Raw genomic sequence first — 17,454 nt, 5'->3', positions numbered from 1 at the left:
TTTCGAGATCGGCAACTATTTGTCACTAGACAAAAAGCATATAGTATTATGCGTTTTCATCACTACCTTGTGATTATCACACACTGATGACGTGTTACTATCCAGAAATCCGGATCTGTGTGTATCACGTAATGATGATTTCTCCTCGCAAATACAAATTGGACACAGACCTTCTCTCGTTAGCCAACTGGGAGAAACGTTCTCCTGAAGTTAAAAACAGCGGTAGCATCGTCTCCTGTGGAGCCGCCATATCTATTTGGCAATTATGTGTGTGTGTGTGCATACATATACGCATATATACAAGGTACGGTGAATATATTGTCGTCTAAATTGCGCAAAAATGAAAATGACAATGGCTTTTTCATTTTAAAAAATATATATAGCAAAATTACATACATATATCTTGAAATACTGAAGAGTAAATTTATTCAATAAAATCGCCAATAGAGTCAGGCGCGGCCTCCAGACGACTTCAGAATCTTCTGCAACACTTCTGGAAGATCTCCTTGTTTACGTAGTTGAATGCTGTCATAATCTTTGCCTTCAGTTCACCTTTACTGTTCCAAGGAGATTTGTTGGTCTATCGCTCAACCCCCCCCCCCCACACACACACACACAATAATAAAGCGTAGTTAAGTCTAAGGAGTTAGGTGGCCAGATGTTAGAGGCTATCTGGTCTCAGAAATTGTCTGACAGCAATAACTGGGGTTTATCTGACCTGGGTCAAGAGCAGGGCTACAGGAAAACTTTATGTCTGGCAAAAGGATTCTGCACCATGCCACCATGTTTGTCATGATGCAGGTACGTGTTGCCAGGGATAAAGTTTTCCAGTAGCCACTCTGTTTAACTTAAGCAGCACTATCTCCTCCAGGCACTTGATGTAGGCATCCGTGTGGAGTGTGAGGCCGTGTGGGAAGATGAATAGAAGCATAACTTCGTCATCAATACTGATCATTCGAAATACCTAGATGTTGAATGAATGTTTGATTTTTATCGCTCTCGGTACATTATTTAGGGACACAGCAAGCCAACGGTTGTCATGTGTGCTCAGCATCTGTTCAGTGCGAGTGCCAACCAATACAGCATGTCGTTCTCAAATTTTTAGCGGAATGAATATTGTCATGGTGCTGTTTTCCTCACAAAATGTGTACAACTGATCCTACTATATTGGGAACTAACGAATATCAATACCAAGCAATACACATGCGCGAAATTAGTACTGCTCTATGCGTTGGCTATATACGTAATGTGTTCGGAGGCGAGAACAAGTTAAAATGGGTGAATATGTTGATGAAGGGGCGAAACCAAACGAAATATTGCATAGAAACTCATTACTCATTTTTGTCTTCGACCTTATTGATTATTTTCATCTGATATCTCGAATCGGTGCTGGCTAAAATTCCTATAGAATACCTGTAAAAATAACCTGAACATTATATCACACACACACACGCGCGCACACACACACACGCGCACACACACACACGCGCACACACACACACGCGCACACACACACACGCGCACACACACATATATATATATATTGTTTAAACCTCGCCAAGATAAATATTTAAACCACCTGATGAATGACTGTAACTCGAAAATTTTAAGAAATTAACAGCCATGAAACGATGGTAGTGTTATATTAATTATATTTTTTAAATAATTTTGTTATATATTTAAATAATTTAAATTAAATAATCTTATGTATTGGCTTAAGTTTTTCATTGTATGATTTGCCTAATGGTATTATATTTTGCCAATCACGACAAGTTCATGTAATACGTTATATCACCAAATTGATAATGTACATTCCTACATTGGCAATAGATAGCACTTCTTTGGGACGGTGCGCTAATAGGTAGATATGTGCGTGTGTGTATGTATGTGTGTCTATATATGAGTGTGTGTAGAAGGAGAGAGAGCGGAGGGAGAAGAAGTGATATAAATATACAAATACAGATATATTTTTAGTTTGTGTATAAGAAGGCACTTTTATCTATCGAATTTTCTGTCAGTCTCTCTCTCTCGCTCCCTCTCTCTCTCTCTCTCTCTCTCTCTCTCTCTCTCTCTCTCTCTCTCTCTCTCTCTCCCTGCCTCTGTCTGTCTCTCATGTATGTGACGTATTGCATAACATTATGAATGCTGAATTTTTTGCATAACGGAATATATGTTTAGCGACATTTCTTTCGGATGGTTATATTCTGAGTTAGAATTCCACCGGTGTCCAATTTGCAGTTACTTCGTCGCGGTTGATAAAATAACTTGCAATTCAACATTGGGTTTGTTGTAATCGACATTCTCCTCCCCTAAAGTTCGTTGTGCCAACCTTTGAAAGAGTCATTATCAAGAATTAGTTCTAGCTACAAATAGTCCATGCAATGCATTGCTTGAATGGCAATTTTGTGTTTTATTTATTTAATCAGGGTTTATATTCTAGTTTATTTTCGGCTCTTCCTGCAGAGGGGCTGTTATGCTTTTATTACAGAAAAAATTTGGTTGTTACTTGTAAAATATCAGATGAAGCATCAACGTTCACACATTCTCACACGTTCGTTCGTTGTCAAGATATGTTAATTACTTATGTTGAAAAATGAAAATTTGTTTGGTTAACATTAGCAAATTTAAACAAAAAAAATTTAAATAGCTTATTTGCAAACATAACTATCGTGTAGAAAAGTTTATGACTGGAAACTATATAAAACATGTCAGGAAAACAACACTAAAAGCTACAGTATCACATGAATATCTAAATCGATGCCAATTTAATTATAAAACCTCGTTATTTGCTGACACTGACACAAAACAGGCTTAAAACGGGGAGGAAAGAACATGGTTTGCTCTTAATCAATTTTCATATGAGAACAGTATTCTTTTCTTATTTTCAATGTATTTGAGAAAGAGCGGTCTGTTATTACAGTTGTTGTTATCGTTATAATTATTGTTGTTTTTGTTACATATATTATTATTCTCTTTCTAGTTGTTATTTTTTCTATTTAGACATGAAGCCAGCAATTTTGCGGGGTGGGAGAGTCATTCAATAGAATTTACTTCAGTATTTGGTAGATACAGCAATACTGGAAGGATGAATGTGCCATTCCTCTTTTTGCAGTGGTGGAGGTGCGTGGCTTAATGGTTAGGGTGTTGGACCCATGATCGTAAGATCATGGTTTCGATTCTTGGACGGGAGATGGTTTGTGTTCTTGAGCAGAACACTTCATTTCATTTCATTGCTCCAGTCCAGTCAGCTGGCAAAACTGAGTGACCCTGCCACGGACCGGCGTCCCGTCCAAATTTATACGCCACTGAAAGCGGGAAACTGGCCCCTATCAGCCTGGCATGGCTCGAGAAGGAGGCATTACTTCTTCTTTCTTTTCAGTGGATAAAATAAAGTATCAAGTAGAGATAGCAATGGCATCGACTAATACTTGTAAACAGAATAGTTTGTACGCTAGGTACACAGCTTCTCGTCCTCCGAGGCCGTCTTTGTTTTCATAATTTCTGGGTCGGTAAATAAAGTACCAGTTCTGCATAGGGTTCGATGTAATTTTCTCACTTTTCCCCCTAAATTTAAGCCCGTGTGCCTATAGTAGAAAGGGTTATTATTATTATTATCATTATTATTATTACTATTATTATTATTATTGTTATTATTATTATTATTGTTATTATTATTATTATTATTATTATTATTATTATTATTATTAGTAGTAGTAGTAGTAGTAGTAGTAGTAGTAGTAGTAGTAGTAGTAGTAGTAGTAGTATCATTATCATTATTATTATTATTATTATTATTATTGTTATAAAAAATATTGCTTGTTAATCTAATTTAGAATCGTTGATATCTCTCGGTTACGTTGTTGGCAAGTCTTCTGAAATCTGAAGAACATATTTCATGATTTTAAGGAATACAGGATGACACTCTTCAGTTGCTCAACATTCCGTCAGTCCCTTTGGAATTGGTCTGTGTGTGTCGTGCCAAGTATTCCAGTTAACAAACGAGCAATTGTTACCTTTGACTTCCGCAGGGGTGGCTGTGTGGTAAGTAGCTTGCTAACCCACCACATGGTTCCGGGTTCAGTCCCACTGCGTGGCATCTTGGGCAAGTGTCTTCTGCTATAGCCCCGGGCCGACCAATGCCTTGTGAGTGGATTTGGTAGACGGAAACTGAAAGAAGCCTGTCCTATATATGTATATATATATATATGTATGTGTGTGTGTTTGTGTGTCTGTGTTTGTTCCCCTAGCATTGCTTGACAACCGATGCTGGTGTGTTTACGTCCCCGTCACTTAGCGGTTCGGCAAAAAGAGACCGATAGAATAAGTACTGGGCTTACAAAAAGAATGAGTCCCGGGGTCGAGTTGCTCGACTAAAAGGCGGTGCTCCAGCATGGCCGCAGTCAAAATGACTGAAACAAGTAAAAGAGTAAAAGAGAGAGTAAAGAGTAAACTCGTCATCTTTTAATATTTCCACATTCCTTTCGTATCCATTCTACAAAGATGAGAAGATTTAAATTCCATAATTTCATGTACATTTTGTCTCTAACTCTGTATTTGGTCTTCATCTTTCAATAGGATGGCCAGGTTTTATTATTATATATAATTAACTAAATTTTATGGTTATTTTTCTGAAGCTTGTATAATTTGCAGGTATTATATTTACAGATTTGGTGACAACAATTCTCCTCAGATCCCAAGAATCTTTCTTACGATTCATGCAGAATACAGCATGATTTTTTTTGGTTTTTGCAGGACGGCACACCACGTTTCACTTTTGAAGCCTTTCAGTTTTTTAGGTGGCATTTATGATGTTGTGCCATTCTGGCAAGTTCTCTTCAGTTCTTTAGCTAGATCATCGTTTTTCTAAATTAATATTTCAAAATTCTTTGTTCTCATCCCTATAAGGGAATTTAAGAGAGTTTAGTCTTCCATAACAAGTCATCAACTTTGACCTGAGTCATCCAAGTATTTTCGAATTATCTTTTATCTTCGCTGTTACTATCAAGCAGGTTAGCTGCATGGATTCTTTATGCTTCTGCAAATTCAATATTTTCCGTCCACTGCTTGAAATTCTTCTTCATTGTTTCTACTGTCACAATGACGATTGGTACGACCTCACTTTTTCTCTGACCCCACAATCTGTCATTATCACACTTTAGGTCCTAGTATACGGGTTGGGTCTCTCTATCAGGGCAACGCTTGCTGAGGTATGTGAGGCCAGTCCAGAAACCGGTGCCCAGGGGTCCAATACTGGAATGTATCTTGGACCGTTTACTTTCTGACGGTTGACTTCTGTAGTTACTAACAGTATATTTTGGCGATATTTAAATAAGAGATTTGACTGTTATTTCCAGCAGATAGACATGCTTAGTATGGCCTTTGATTAATTTCAATTCTTCAGCTGTCTCATCTGTTCTTGGAGCCTGCAAACGCCTATATTATTGATTTTGCTATTATTATTTCAAAATTGTTATGCTAGATAATAATAGAGTCAATGATATCTTCTGAAATTATTTCTTCTTGAATTATTTGCACCGTATTGAAAAAAAAAAAAAAAAAAAAATATATATATATATATATATATATATGTGTGTGTGTGTGTGTGTGTGTGTGTGTGTGTGTGTGTGTGTGTATGTGTGTGTGTGTGTATGTGTGTGTGTACATATATCGTCCGTTTCCCTCATCAATTATATATGTATGAGTGTTTGTGTATGTGTGTGTATTTATATACATACATACTTATATATATGTTTCGGGATGGTCATGAAGGGATGACAGATGTGTGACGAAAGATCTCCGGACAATGGATAAGAGCCAGAATAAGAGCAGTAATAAACGTGTGAAGAAGAAATATATATTGAGGCAGTTTATATGGCAAGAAACGTGACATCCCGAAATATAACAATATCTGTTTTAACTGTTTATATGCAGAACTGCGTATATATAGGGAGAGAAGGAAAGACAGAAAGCCAGAGAAAAAGAAAGTCCTGCTAAGTTTTATTATGCTGGAGTTTATTCGTTTAAACCTGATGATTCCCGCCCTTTACATTCAATGCATCGTATCTTATGAAGCGTGACGAATACATTTCATTTGTTTCCAAATGAACGTTCGATTATTGCAAATGAACGTTCGATTATTAACACAAGCCGACGCGAATTATCGGCTTCGAACGAATATGCATAGAAACAACATAAATTCACAAACGTAAACCTATAAGCATGTGAACAAGAAATCAGCCCTTCAGTCACTTTGTAACCCAGAAAATTCTGCCGATTAACTATGAAAGAAAACGTGTGTATATGTATACGTGTATGTGTATATGTGAGTGTGTGTGTATGTAAGCATTGTATACATGTATGTATATGTTTGCGTGTATATAATATATATATGCATATATATATATATATACACACATATATATATATATATATATATATGCATATATCTTTATAACGATATACTTGTATACATGTATGTGCATATGCATATGTACACATTTGTATTTATATATATGTATATATATATATATATATATACCTGTATATTCCTATTATGTGTATCTGTGTGTGTGCACAACTGCATAGCATAAACGGAAAGTTGTATAATATATTCTGGTCAAAATGTAGTGATTCGTAACACCCAGATCGATCGATAACCCATCTTATTCATTGCAGCACCTTCTTATCCTTTTCTTTGCCTCTTTCGTTTTGCTATTCCTATCCCTTTTAGTTTCTTCTGTTCCTCATGATGCCGATATCTCCTTCTTAATACCTTTATCAGTCTCATTTATTCACCTATTCACCTTCTCCCTGAAATAAACCAACTTCGTGCTGATATAGTTTTTGCCAACATCAAATGTTCGCAACGGAAGGTCATCTTCTCGTTGAATGCACATTAAACGAATCTTTTCTTCTATAACTCGACACTCTTCATCATGCATTTCTGAGAACTGTCAAATCGTGTTAAAATCACACTGAGTTATGCTGATCAAAATGTCTATGTCTTTCCTCTCCTCTCACTCAGAAATATAAACATATACTTGCACACATTTCATTTACACAAACATACAAACACTCGCACATTTATCGAAACCTCTTCCCTATCTATGTTTTACGGTCTCTCTTTAACTCTTTCCTTTTTTGTGTCCCGTTATCATTATATTATCGAAGTTCGATTATTCGATTTTATATGCGGTGCCATAGCCCTAATACTACTAGTACCGTTAAAGGCCTAACAAAGGAAACGGAAATATCAGCAATAACTATAAGAATGATAAAAAAAAATAATGCATTCAATATCATCTGCAAGGGTGCGTTAAAAAGATATCGAGTTATATAAAAGGATTATAAAACATGGTAGTATACATATACGCGTGCATTTGTATGTTGATGTGTATTTTTGTTTGTGTAATAAGGCACGTAGTCATTTGTTTAAGCTGTTACACCTTCGAACAAAAAATATGGGGTTCGAACTCTAGAACGAGGGATACTTAAATCGTTCTTTGCTCAACTTCATTCCACCGAAAATGTCTACTTACCAAGTGCAGTTCCAGGCATTGTATATTCCATGTACCACATCTGCTGACTCAACGATGAGTTGTTCGCAAAACTGTCTATGTCTGCTTGCAACGTATAAAGGCACCCAATTCGATCAGAAAATGTATGACAATTATTAGGAAGCTGCATTAAATTGCGAGCGACGTCTGTATGTATAAACGTATGTATGTGTGTGTATGTGCCTCCGTGCGTGTGCGTATACGTATTTGGTTTTCTATATATGTATGTTTGTATGCACATATATATAATGTCACAATTAATGCTACTGAACTATGTAACCCAGTACAACGCATTGCATGGAATGGCAATCTCCTTGTAAACGAATATGGTTGTCATTGAGATTGCAAGACAACAAACATACCTGTCAAGAGGTAGATCAATACAGAATAATTAGCTGCCAGGGAATAAAAATGTTTATACGTAGTCATAATTCTCGAAGAGAATTTGGTGCAGATCCTACAACTTATTTTAATTCTCGTGATGTAGGCTAATTTTTGTCTCATGTTAAAGGCACACGCTGTTAAGTGAGTAGGAATGTCTCAGTGCAAAGTCTTTTTTTCATTCTAATAGGCTTTTCTCATTCAAGTGGCATTGCTTGAGATTTTAAACTTCTTTGTGTTGGCAACTGTGGCCAACATCAGCCTTGGCAAACATTCGATTGAAGATTCCAGGGTAGAATAAAGGCATGTATCAACGTGGATGTTAAACCTTCATTGCATTATAAGCAAAAATCAGCGTAGATTCGGAAGAGAATTTAAAAAGGATATATGTGCTGCTTATATTTCAAAGAAAAAAAAAACATCAATTGATAGGGTTCCTCGAAATTGAGTTGTATCCGTCATATATTTCGATCCCTGTATTAGTGGAATATATATACACAATGTGCTGCCTTTTCGAGGATTCGAATCCACAGCGTTATCTTATAACGAACCTTGGAAGAGGTAGCATAATATGTACGTGGCCAAGATACATCACATTTAAGTTTCCTAGTCTGCTTAATAGAAAACTAGTCCTAGCGCGGTGATTAACCAGTCTCCCCTTTTATGTCCCTCTTCTCTCATCTCCTCTCTCTCTCTCTCTTTGTCGTTCTTTCTTTTTTTCTCTCTCTCACTCTCTCTCTCTTTATCTTTCTCTCTCTCTCTCTCTCAGTGTGTCCAGATTTGACATCTCAATATTTCTTTGTTTCAATGGTATGGAATTCCAAAGTGTGTCTGCATACCTATAGACTTCCAAAGCACAAATCACACAGCAATTTGCGAAAACATTTTACATGCCACCAAACCATATTCACATGTGAAGAGGCTTATGCATAGGTATTTTAATGCAGGCACACACACACAAACACACACAGGCACACACTTACACAGATACATATGCATGTGTGTGTGTGTGTGAGTTAAGTCGCCTCCCTATTCCCACACCCCCATTTACGATTAGGTTTTGATAAATGGATGCTCGAATAGTTCCACATTTTCGGACATAAAGGTGCTTGGCAGAGTCCTGCTCTTTCTTAGTGTTGTTTTCTTATATTGTCATTGTCTATCACGTGGTTGTCTATGGGTGGCATACCTCCACCCCTGTGGTGTTGGGCAGTCAGATTATTACCTCAACCATTTTTGTGTTAGGCACGAACTGTAATAGGGCGTAAGCGCGATTATTAAAGTTTGAAATGTTGAAAGAAATATATAGCCGGAAGTTTAGGAAGGAAGAAATAAAGGTCTCGAACGCCAATTTTCGGGAACCTGAAGGGAAAATAATTGTGAGAGTTTGCCCTGATTAACTGATTACTGTGATTACTGATTACATCATGTAGGGGCGTTTGCAGAGGCTGCTCAGGGAAGAGAATTGAAGTTGCTCAATAACATCTGATATCTGATACGCATCTTCATAGTCTTACTTGACATAAACATAATTTAATTGGCGATGTCACAAGGCCAGGAATTTCGAGGAAGGGTAAAACAACTGTATCGATCTCAGTGCTCAACTGGTACTTATTTAATCGACCCCGACAGGATGGAAAGCGAAATGGACCCCAGTTGCATTTGAACTCAGAACATATAGACTTAACGGTATTTTGTCCGGCTCGCTAACGATTTTACCACCTCACCGCCTTAAAATAAGATCAGAGATTGGTTTGAAATTTCGGCACGGGATCGGCAACATCGGGGGAGGGATTGAACCGATCACATCGACCCAATTGCTATACTGGTTCTTATTTTACGGAATCCGAAAGGATAAAATACGTAGTCGACGCTAGTGAGTGACATTTGAACTCGGAACGTGAATTCAGAAGAAATGCCTCTATGCATTTTGTCCGGCGATGTAAGGATTCTGCCAGCTCGCTGCCTAAAAACAAGATTAGATGTTCAAAGCTTATGTGTTCTCGTGTGAGCATTCTTTACTTCGATACGGATGTCTGCTATTTTTGAGAGAAAATCGCCTAACACCTGACTGGATTGTGAGAGATGTAAACTGGTGATGACAATGGTTGTGGTTGTTAATGTGCGATGATTTATTTTCTGTATCTGTGCAGTAATTGCGTTTGTTTTCTTTTAGCTCTTTTCGAAGGAGAAAAGAATCGCATGACCTTATCCAATGTATGTGATTACCCGTCGAGTTACAAATATTTTTAATATAATAAAGCTATATTTAATGTAATCTACAAAAGGACCAACTAGGATGGCCACAGTTGAAACGTGTTTGATCAGAGGTCATCTAGATCAGCGCACATCTGGTTCTAAAAGAAATACTCTCTGAAAGGAACTTCAAACATACCAAAAATAAATTCTTTTAAACTGTTATGTTTAACCATCCCGCCTTATCTATAAATACCGAAAAGAGAAAGTCAACCCAATGTTTAAATGCTACTACAAATACACAACGTTTATTACTTCAACTATTTTAACTACTCAATTTTACACAACTAACTCGATGTTAATTTCTCCCCTCGAGAAGAAGATAATGATTTGATTTATTAATTACAGCTTGGATAAAAGAGAACTGTGTCGTTAATTAATGTACAACTAATGCGAATTTATTCTTTTCGGGAAAATTTTCTATTTATTGTTGTTACTGTTCTTTAATTTGCATAGAATCTTTTTAATTATTTAGTATATATGTATATTCATTAACAATTTATAACTTTTATTTCGTAAGTCCTTTATCGTTTATGGTAATGTGTATATGTACATGATGTGTATATACACATATGCGCACACGTATATGCATACATATATATAAATATATATATATATTAATGTATACATACAAATATATAGGTATATATTTAAGTATACATGAACACACACGCACACACACATTCACACACAAACGTAAGAATTAGGATATTTCTAAAAAACCTCCATAGAACCTAAGTACGTATTTTAAATTATATTTCATGTTGAGCGTCCTTCTTATTTATATACGTACGCGCACAGATGTGTATCTACGTCAACAGTTACACACACATGTGTGTGTGTGTGTGTGCGCGTGTATACACCCGCGCGCACGTATCTATATATGTGTGTGCGTGTGCATGTAGAGATAACGAACAAAGGATAAAAATATGCGTATATACACATCACAAACGCACACAGACAAATAGATATATATACATATATGTATATACATATGTATATATATATATATATATATATATATATATATACATATATATATATATATATATCTAAATGCTTACATCTTTTTCTTCCTTCTTCTTCGTTCGTAATGCGTAAACACATTAGAATCAGGAAATTAAGAGAAACATCACAAAAAGAAATAAAGAAAATAAAAAAAAAGAAATTAGAGTAAAATAAAATACATTGCAAACAACAGCAAACAGAGCCTGATGCATTTTAATTGTAAGTTGTGAGAGCCTAATGATTTTACAGGATGAGAGTACAAGTAAAAAAAAATATATAAATAAATGATGTTTTTATGTATGAAAACAAATTAATGCATTGAACAAACATTTCGTTGTTGTAAATTTTCATTGCTTTACTTTTTCTATTATCTTTTCCTTTTTTTGTTTATATGTTTTTATGTATATATACATATTTACTTTCTTTCAAGTGCATGTTTATGCTTTTTATTATTATCATTATTATTTTAAGTCAACTTTCCCGGTTTGTTTGTCAAACTCTTTTATTTAACATTTATTATTATTACTTAAACGTCCTTATATATTATTTACCAGTAATGTTCTAGTTTCTTATACTTCCAACTTTTCAGTTCAATATCTTATATATATATATATATAATACATACATATATATATATATATATATATATATATATATATACATATATATATATATATATATATATATATACATATAATATATATATATATATATACATATATATATATATACATATATATATATGTGTATATATATATATATATATATATTATATATATATACATATATATATATATATATATATATATATATATATGCATATATATATATATATTATATATATATATATATATATATATATATATATATATATATATATTATATATATATATATATGTATATATATATATATATATATATATATATATATATATATATTTCATTACTGCTTCCTCCTTAGCAAAGGTACTTAAAAGACGTAGAGTCAGTGAATTTTTATTTCTGCTTCGTTTGTTGGATGGCTATTTTCTAGCAGTCAAGCTTGTATCAGTGGTATGGATGTGTGGTTTTATATAACAGACTATATTTAATGCAAAGAACGGTGTGACTCTACAGATGCATACATGTTTGTGCGTGTGGAAACGCACGTATTCATGAAACATTTTTATATATGAATTTTGTGAAACATAACTATCTATCTAACTCACTTCCTCCCCCCATCTCTCTCTCCTTTTTTCCTCTCCTTTTTCTCTCCTTTTTTCTGCTTTTTTTCTCCTTTTTTCTCCCCTTGTTTCTCGCCTTGTTTTTTTTTCTGTGTCCCTTACTGTAGAAGAGCGTAGGCTCCAAACGTAAAAGACTTTTTCAATTCCTGAGCGTTATACTAATACATCTGTTTGCTTTATACACCACCTGTCTTCTTCCTTTGTTTCTTTCGGGAACTCTCCCTATATATATATATATATATATATATATATATATATATATATATATATATATATATATATATATATATATATATGAATATCGATATCAATTTGGTAGACGAAAGCTGAAAAAAACCCGTATATGTTTAGGTATTTATTTGTGACTATCAGTAAATCTATCTATCTATCTATATATATATATATATGTGTGTGTGTGTGTGTGTACATGTGTTGTGTGTGTGTTTGTGGATGTGTGTGTCTGTGTGTGTGTGTGTGTTTGTAAGCGCATATATGTTTATGCGTTTATGTGAGTGTGTCTTTCTTTCCACCGTGGCTTAACAACAGATGTTGGTGTGTTTACGTTCCCATAACTTAACGATTTGGCAAAAAGAGACAATTGTTTTTACAACATCTTACCTGTAAAATGCCACTGCAATATTGGTCGAAACGATTGTAGAGTTTCTGGATAAATGTTCTTATGAACTCCATTTTCTATCTGTCACATGATTTTTATATGAATGCCACCCACAAAAACAGAATTCCGAAGTACGCCCAGTGGCATATATCAGGATACATCAAGTAGCCATATACTGCGGACGGCTGTAAACAGCATACTACAATATATATATATATATATATATATATCTGAATATAAAATTACTACTGGATGTATACATGTACATGCCTGTACAAGTATACATATTTATCTATCTACATATGTAGTAATATATCTATTTATATCCATGTATATCTATTTCTATCTTGTCTACCCTTCTATATTTATATATGTATGTGTGTGTCCATACACGTATGTGTGTGTGTGTGTGTGTGTGCGTATGCTTATACGTATGTATAATTTTAAATGATTTGGGGTGTGGGTTTATGTTTTTGTGTACCTATGTTCTCATATGGACAGATTATATTCCTATTATTCTCTACTATTCCATATCTACATTACCGATTTCAGCATACTTTGCTATCTGCTATTGCTATCAGCGGATTTTCATCATAAGTCATATATGAGCTCGTAACGGATTAATTTGTTGCAATTTAAACCTAATTATCTTATTGCCATTTACTACTTACTTGTACGAGAGAAGCAATATGTGTTTGCCATTCGTTTACACTAATTATTTCTTGGTAAACTTTTAAACAAGATTATGTCATTGTGACATTCTGTAGCGGATTTTAAACATTGAATTAACAATTTTTTGAAAATATCTCTTTCAATTATTAATAGAATTTATAAACCAGCCCAAGATCATGGGGATCCTCCTTTGACTCTTAATTTTTATCCATCATTAAACAGCGGACATGATGGGTTCAGACCAACAGATTAATTTCATAATTTACTACGATTTACATTTTAATTTAACTTGATTATTTGATATAACTAAATTTAAATTTACTATGTTATCCTATGTGTTCCACCAATTTTAGGAGCGAGTACACCAGTTAACTGTGTGTGTCCACCAATTTGAGAGGTAACTCGCTACTATTTTTAGCCTGATGATCAAACACCGTAGCTGACGCTTATTCATGGTGTCACATATTGTCGGCTGATGTATTTTCTGTTTGTTTTTTTAAATATATTTTGGCTATATTTTGTTTTAACTTAAACTATCATATACGTGTGTCAATCCGTCGTAGATTCTGATTTGGTCCATATCTGTTACTATTTTATGAATGTGAAGTAAACTATACATAGATTATTTGAAATGTTACTGTGGAACTTTGCAAAGTTACACGCACTCTCGCTATCTGGAATTCTTAGATGTCTTCATTTGAATTTCTTCTAGCCATTTTATATAATAGAAGCTAAGAAAAGGCGAATGATATTTAATAGATTAGGACTGATCTCCAATGAATAGAACTGAATCTACATACAATGAACCAAATACAAATGAAGCGAATTGATTCTAATTCCAAGACAACCCAAAGATAAGGGAATTATTATACTTGCACGTCACTGCCCCAATCCTTTTTTTTAATCAAATTTATCCTCTCGACATGGCAAAGATTAAAAACATGCAAACAGAATATTTTCAAACTATTTGAATTGAAACCAAATTGTTTTTATTATTGTCAAAAGCAATCATGCCACCACGGGTATATGCATTTACGCATGTGGATACGGTCACCCACACTGAACACATACATGAGCGTGAACATATTCACTCACACACACATACATCAGTAAATGAAGGACAGAAATTCGTTTACTCATATTGGTTTCATAGTTTGATATAAGACCAGCAATTTCAATTGACCCCAGTTTTTAATTAGCTCATATCTAATAGATCCCAAAAGGTTGAAAGATAAATCGTTTTCTGTGGAGTTTGAACTCAGAATGTAAAGTCGGTCCTGATGCTGATAAGCATTTTATCCGGCGTGCTATACTAAGGCGGTGAGCTGGCACAATCGCTACATTTAAATCCTTTCCGAATTGATAAAATCGACATTCGTTGAACAGTTGGATTGATCCTTTCGATTTAGCACTAACCCGACATTGCTGGCCTTCTACTAAAGCATTATACCCGTATTAAATCCTGTAAATATCTCCTGGAGCGGAGTCCCATTGAAAGTTCAAGGCCGAAGCTTAACAGTATTGTACTTTAAAAGTGTCACAATACGCACTAATAATAATTTAATTATTTGCTAATATGACAAACCAGAATCTTGTGTATGTACATATATATATATATATATATATATATATATATGTGTGTGTGTGTGTGTCTCTGTGTGTGTGTGTGTGTGACTTCCATTCAGCCTGAGGTTAGCACATCCTTTTCCGGGCATTTGTTTATATTTAAAATTGTCGTTTAAAATCGGAGAATAAATAACATTATGATATATATTATATAAAGGTGTTATACAGTAATATCAGCACGAAACGTAGGGATGCAGAAAAGCATCAAACTCCAAGAAATATGGGCTAAAGTCTTAATCAAACCACCGTAAAGCACCAATAACAATAGTGATATCTTATTTCAAACCTTAGTGTTTAAATGTTTTGTCTTGTCTATATATATATACATGAAGTAGGATCACATATATAGTTTCGGAAATTTTCCGTCGAAATTAAGATTTTGCTACTTATTTCCAAATATCAGGGGCCTGTCAAGCAGCAGCTCTGTTCACAAGGTGTCGAGAATGCATGTATGCGTATATACATACATTCTCTCACTCTCTCTATCTCTCACTATCACTCACTCTCCCTCTCTCTCTCTCTCTTCCTCTCTCTTTCTCTCTTTAAATATATATATATATATATTTGGCAACAAAAAAAATAATCATCCCGAAATACAACAATATCCGTTTCAAAACATGGCTTCATATCAGGAACATTGCAGCAGAAATTCATAAACGTCTATATATATATATATATATATATATATATTTATATATATATAATATATATATATATATATATATATATATTTATTTATTTATATATATATAATATATATATATATATATATATATTTATATATATATATATATATATATATATATATATATATATATATATATCATAACACAAATGAGCTGACGTTCAGCTGTTGCAGACATTTGCAAATAGAAAACATACAAGTGAATATACACGGGGTGTTGTCTATGAGTATTTCGAAGTTACCATTATTAAACTCTCGAGGTTTAGTCTAAACATGAAGTGAATGAAACAATATAATCTAATGATTCTTATTACTTTAATTATTTTATTAGTTTCAGGAGAACGAATCAGGATACCTAGTGAGGGCTTTGCATCATCTGAGAGTTCGGTTCTGGACGAACCAGAGATTTCAACACTTTTGCTGCACTAGATGTGAAAGAATCATGGCATATATTAAATATAAGTTTTAACCGGTACATAGTATAAGTACATTCGTGCGCGCACACACACACACACACACACACACACATACGTATGTATATACATATTCTTGTGTACAAATATATATACACTCACACACAGACACATACATATACATTTTTATGCATACACGGATGAACATACACGAATATACATGCATATATCTGTTTGATAGTATAAAACTATATTATATATATATGCACAAACATGTTTGCGTTTGTCTGTGTTTATATATATATATATATACATATATATACGCGTGTATATATATATATATATATATATACATAATATATATATTTATATGAATATATGTATGTTTACGCATATGTATTTGTGTATGTGTGTATGTGTGTTGAAGCATTACGCTTAATATATGATATATAGGTCGCTAGAGAATAATTGGAAAGAAGCCGTTGTGTGATATTTAAAATTTGAATTTTCTTCATGAATAATTAATATTTTCCCATAATATTTATATTGCAAATAGATCTGTTTGTTTTAATTTCACAAACACTTGTATCTTTATTAATGCCTACTTGTCTTGAGTAATGTTAACATAGTAAATTGAATCATTTATTTGACTAGATCTCTTACCTATCGATCTAGTTTGTCCCTGTAACAATGACGCGTATAATATGGTTACTAGATAAATATTTAGCAACAAAGAAAATTGTTCTTACTGCCAGACGAGAAATTTTCTACAAGTTTCTTGATGGGAAATCATATGTTGAAACATATTTTGTTGTATCTCGGGAGGGTCATTATGCCAACCAAAACGCATACGGCCTGGTTCTATTTCACTTATATTAAAACAGGTTAAATAGAATTAAAGTATGTATTTGTTCGCAGCACAATGACACTCTGAGTTAGAATAAGCAGTTCATATTACTTTGTTTATCTTCGCTTCTCTTTTTTGTGTTTTATCGTTTGTATTCGGAAATGTATAGCA

This window comes from Octopus sinensis, linkage group LG19 (genome assembly GCF_006345805.1).
Source record: "Octopus sinensis linkage group LG19, ASM634580v1, whole genome shotgun sequence".
Lineage (NCBI taxonomy): Eukaryota > Metazoa > Mollusca > Cephalopoda > Octopoda > Octopodidae > Octopus > Octopus sinensis.
This window is presented reverse-complemented; position numbering follows the sequence as displayed.